At 39.7% G+C, this 5905-nt stretch overlaps 1 pseudogene; it reads right to left on the reverse strand.

Moving 5' to 3' along the window:
* Positions 1-3437: 3437 nt before the first annotated feature.
* On the reverse strand, positions 3438-3764 carry LOC145507732 (cytochrome b-c1 complex subunit 6, mitochondrial pseudogene; annotated as a pseudogene).
* Positions 3765-5905: the final 2141 nt, after the last annotated feature.

Below are 5905 nucleotides of genomic sequence, written 5' to 3' on the forward strand. Positions count from 1 at the left end.
AAAGGTACAGGAGGTTGAGGGCAAGGTGACATCTCAGTGGACTTCCCTGGAGAGAGTAGGTAGAAATGAACAAGCTGGAAGAGAAAGCACCAAACAGGAGTATAAGTTGATAAAAAAGAAAATAGAGAGGAAATAAATTTTCAGTTCTCTTGCATTCTACTTAGACTTGCTCCAGGCAATAAACAAGGCTGAATAGTAGGTTGGTTTTCAATACACCAACTAGCCTAGATTCAAATAAGAGCACTAGAAATTCTTTTGAGCAATAGCTATATTTAGTTAACTTATTCTTTCAAGGAGGCATTACACTTGAACTCTAAGGAATAACAACACATTATATATATATATATAGTCAGTGACCTCCCTGAAGTTTTAAAATACATGACAAAATAAGCAATAATTTAACATTATGTTCACAACAACCCATGAATTTTGAATTTTTGCTATCTGCATTTTAAACACAAGAAATAATGAAGATTCAAATTCAAAGAGATTGAGTGAATGTTAGAAAGCCATATAATTAAAAAAGAGTGAGCAGTGATTTGAATCAAACGTTTCATTGCTCCAGTATAATATAATTTAAGAATATAAAGAAGGGCAAGATGAGTGGCAGTAACAGACATATTTTAAATGCTTAGAGGACAAGAAACTAATTTGTGGTTGGAATGGTCTGAGAAGATATTTCGGAAAATGTTGGATTTGTAGATTCGCTCCCCTCCAGTGCGGGGCAGCATTTGTGTCCCTAATTCCTGTGTATCCCACTTGTACTTAGCCTCTCTTTTGCTCCGTGACTCTACCAAGAATGGTTCTTCTGTCTTAAAAAAAAAAAAAGAAAAAAGAAACAAACATTTTTTTTGCACAGAGACTTTCAGGCAGGAACCTCTTTTAAATCAGAGATGGTAATTAATATTATCACTGGGTCCTGAGAGGGGAGCTTGATTGAGACTGCAGGAATAGAGAGTGACAAGGTACAGATTGCCTGTTATCTGATCAGGAGGGCTAGTGTTAGAATTCACTTGGAGGAATAAAGACAGTCTATGAACGGATCCTTTGATCCAGATAAACACCAGCAAGGTGTGAAGTGGTCTTGGAATGACCTAAGGCTGAATCTGATATGAGAATGGGGGGGTTATAAATATCAGAACAGCAGGAGATAGAAGTGATTCTAATGGAATTAGATGAGACTGTTGACAGGGTCCCATACAGTCTCATCACTTCATGGTAAATAGATGGGGAAACAATGGAAACAATGACAGACTTTAATTTCTTGGGTTCCAAAATCACTACAGATGGTGACTGCAGCCAGACAAACCTAGACAGCATATTAAAAGGCAGAGACATTACTTTTCCAGCAAAAGTCTGTATAGTCAAAGCTATGGTTTTTCCAGTAGTCACGTATGGATGTGAGTTGGACCATAAAGAAAGCTGAGTGCTGAAGAATTGATGCTTTTGAACTGTAGTGTTGGAGAAAACCTTGAGAGTTCCTTGAACTGCAGGAGATCAAACCAGTCAATCCTAAAGGAAATCGGTCCTGAATATTCATTGAAAGGATAGATGCTGAAGCTGAAGCTCCAATATTTTGGCCACCTGATGCAAAGAACTGACTCATTAGAAAAGACCCTGATGCTGGGAAAGACTGAAGGCAGGAGGAGAAGGGGATGACAGAGAAGACATGGTTGGATGGCATCACTGACGCAATGGACATGAGCTTGAACAAGCTCTGGGAGATGGTGAAGGACAGGGGAAGCCTGACGTGCTGCAGTCCACAGGGATCACAAAGAGTCAGACACCTCTGAGCAACTAACAACAATAACATTGACAGGGACCTGGCTCTCTAGAAGTGTTTCTTCAACTCCCTGGAGGTGATATTCCTGTTAAACGTATTCTTTAAAATGGAGAATAAGAGAAGAGAACTACAGAATAACAAAGTAAAGTTGGTGAGCCCAAAGTTCAAGCAAATCTCAAGTAATCTCCATTTCTGTATCCAGGTATATGGCAATATCGTAGGATATTAGGGCAGAAAGACCTCCAAGAAAAATGGCTCCGTTATTTTCATTTTATAGATGAAGAAACAGAGTTCTCAGTGTTCAACCTTTGCCTGACTCTCCTAAAACAAAATTAGGACACTTGGCCAGTGACAGAACTGAAACCTTATCCTAAAGCTATGAAAGGCTTCTTTTCACAAAAAGGGCAGTTTTTTTGTGGATAACTCTAAAGTGGAAGGTAGGTGATGGGGAGTATCAGAAATAGCCATATTTGAAACTTATCTTCATTATCTATTTGGAACTGTGGGGTTATGGGAAAAATCACTTATCTATCTTGAGTCTCAGTTTTTTCATCCTTAAAGTCTAGATAATAATCCATAGCTTGTAGAAAAAGCTAAGCAGATGGAGTGATTTCCTCTGCATGAAAAAGGCACAGAAAGAAAAACGCAATTTTAAACTGTTCATCAAAGATGGTTGAAACTTGGGAAAGGGGGTGATAGAGAATGGATGGTTCAGGCAAAGGAAACTTAGAGGAAAAAAATAAAATAAATCTTACATTTATTTGCACATTTAATTCTACAGTAACACTGTCAGGTAAGGTACTCTGGCCTTCATTGAAGAGAAGAGAAAACTGAAACAGAATGATTAGGTTATTTGCTCAAAGTCATGTACAGAGCAAATTCAAAATCTAATCTGCACCAGGGAATGAGAAGCAAACAAAATATTCTTAAATGTGGTAGTAGAAGAGCCAGCTCTGTGCATGCGTACATTATCAGTTCAGTTCAGACACTCAGTTGTGTCTGACTTTTGGGACCCCACTGACTGCAGCATGCTAGGCTTCTCTGTCCTTCACCATCTCCTGGAGCTTGCTCAAACTCACGTCATCGAGTTGGTGATGCCTTTCAACCATCTCATCCACTGTCATCCCTTCTCCTCCTGCTTTCAATCTTTTCCACCATCAGGGTCTTTTCCAAAGATTCAGTTCTTCTCATCAGGGAGCCAAAGTATTGGAGCTTCAGCTTCAGCATCAGTCCTTCCAATGAATATTCAGGACTGATCTCCTTTAGGATGGACTGGTTTGATCTTCTTGCTGTCCAAGGGACTCTCAAGAGTCTTCTCCAACACCACAGTTAAAAAGCATCAGTTCTTCAGCATGCATCTTTCTTTATGGTCCAACTCCCACATCCATATGTGACTACTGGAAAAACCATGGCTTTGACTAGACAGACTTTGTCAGTAAAGCAATGTCTCTGCTTCTTATTTTATTTTATTTTTTTGCTGATCTGGACTTTATTAAGATGAAATCACTGATAATTACGCAGAAATTACTTGCCTAAGCTAAAATCCTTGAGATTCACATGAACTTAGTTACACAAATAAACGGCATGTTCAAAACCATGAGGAAATATCCCAATCGCTCAGGTGATGAAGGCTGAGGTGAACAAATCTGCACACCTATTTCAAGCTGTTAAACAGTTTGTGGGCCACACAGTGGTCCCTTGCATGCAAGAAGCCAAAGAACTCCTCTGTGCAATCCTCCTCTGTCTGTGACTTGGAGGATACACACTCATCACAGAGCTCTAGCCGCTCCCGAGCCTTTACACATCTCTCCAGCTGCTCGCGTTGCTCTCTCACTGTTGTCAGGGGATCCACTAATTCCTCCTCCTCTTCTTCCTCCTCCTTGCGATCTCCGGACCCGGTCAGCATCCTTTGCTCATCCTCTAGCCCCGTGTTCTGCTGCGGTTCTGGTATGCTTTTTAATATACTATGTAGGTTTGTCATAGCTTTTTTTCCAAGGAGCAAGCGTCTTTTAATTTCATGGCTGCAGTCACCATCTGCAGTGATTTTGGAGCCCAAGAAAATAAAATCTCTCATGTTTCCATTGTTTCCCCTACTATTTGCCATGAAGTGATGGGACCGGATGCCATGATCTTCATTTTTTTTTTTTTTTTTTGCATGTTGAATTTTTTTTTTTTTCAAAATGTTAAGATTTTATTTACAAAGCCTCTTTGTTGTACAGAAAGTAAAAATGCTGTTACAATCTTGGTGTAACTGGTAGCCACGGACAGTTGACTCACCAATCACAGCTATCCACGCTACAGCAAATCTTACACAAAAACCTAACAATGCTTACAATTTTGTTGGGGTGAAGTCCCCAAGCTTGGTGGTGGATTTCCAAGAGGGACTAAATGGAGGAAGGTGGAATGTCACAGGAACTATTCTTTGGCTCTTTGGGTGGGTGGGTGTCCTGGGGTTTGTATCACAGCTACCTTTTTTTTTTTTCTTTAAAAAAAAACAAAAAAAAAAACAGCTACCAAATCCATGTCAGCAGTCCAACCAATACTGAACAGTTCTTTTTTTTGCAGGTTATTGGGGTCTTATTAATCATCTTCTCCTTCGTCATCTGTTTCTCTCTTCCTCTTTTCACCTTTCCCACTTTCTTCCTCTTCTTCATCCTCATCTTCATCTTCATCCTCATCATCTTCATGGATGAAGAAGAGGATGATGAAGAAGGAGAAGATGAGGATAAGGAGGATGATGAAGATGGTGAGGAAGAAGAGTTTGATGATGAAGAGGATGACGATGAAGACGAAGATGTAGAAGGGGAGGAGGATGAAGATGAAGTCAGTGGGGAGGAAGAAGAATTTGGACATGATGGAGAAGTTGATGCATGTTGAATTTTAAGCCAGCATTTTCACTCTCCTCTTTCCCTTTCATCAAGAGGTTGTTTAGTTCCTCTTCATTTTCTGCCATAAAGGTGGTGTCATCTGCATATCTGAGGTTATTGATATTTCTCCCAATAATCTTGATTCTAGCTTGTGCTTCATCCAAGCCAGCATTTTGCATGATGTACTCCATATGTAAGTTAAATATGCAGGGTGACAGTACACAACCTTGATGTACTCCTTTCCCGATTTGGAACCAGTCTGTTGTTCCATGTCTGGTTCTAACTGTTGCTTCTTGACCTGCATATAGATTTCTTAGGAGCAGGTAATGTGGTCTGGTACTCCCATCTCTTTAAGAATTTTCCACAGTTTGTTTTGATCCACACAGTCAAAGGCTTTAGCATAGTCAATGAAGCAGAACTAGATGCTTTTCTGGAATTCTCATGTTTTTATCTATGATCCAACGGATGTTGGCAATTTGATCTCTGGTTCTTCTGTCTTTTCTAAATCCAGTTGAACGTCTGGAAGTTCTCAGTTCATGTACTGTTGAAGCTTAGCTTAGAGAATTTTAAGCATTGGTTTGCTAGCATGTGAGATGAGTGCCATTGTGTGGTAGTTTGAACATTCTTTGGCATTGCCTTTTTTTGGGATTGGAATGAAAACTGACATTTACCAGTCTTGTGGCCACTGCTGAGTTTTCCAAATTTGCTGGCATACCGAGTGCAGCCCTTTCACAGCGTTCTAGTTCAGGATTCAAAATAGTTCATCTGGAACTCCATCACCTCCACTAGCTTTGTTCATTGTGATTCTTCCTAAGGCCTGTTTGACTTCACAGTCCAGGATGTCTGGCTCTGGTTATCAGGGTCATTAAAATCTTTTTTTATAGTTCTTCTGTGTAATCTTGCCACCTCTCCTTAATATCTTTTGCTTATGTTAGGTCCATACCATTTCTGTCCTTAACTGTGCCCATTTCTGTGTGATATGTTCCCTTGGTATCTCTAATTTTCTTGAAGAGATCTCTAGCCTTTCCCGTTCTATTGTTTTCCTGTATTGCTTTGCATTGATCAATTAAGAAGGGTTTCTAATATATCCTTGCTATTCTTTTGAACTCTATATACAGATGGATATATCTTTTTCTCATTTGGCTTTCACTTCTGTTTTCTCAGCTATTTTTACGGCCTCCTCAGACTACCATTTTGCCTTGTTGCATTTCTTTTTCTTGGGGATGGTTTTGATCAGTGCCTCCTGTACAATGTT

The sequence above is a fragment of the Giraffa tippelskirchi genome, chromosome 5 (genome assembly GCF_054371585.1).
Source record: "Giraffa tippelskirchi isolate mGirTip1 chromosome 5, T2T-mGirTip1v1.2.pri, whole genome shotgun sequence".
Lineage (NCBI taxonomy): Eukaryota > Metazoa > Chordata > Mammalia > Artiodactyla > Giraffidae > Giraffa > Giraffa tippelskirchi.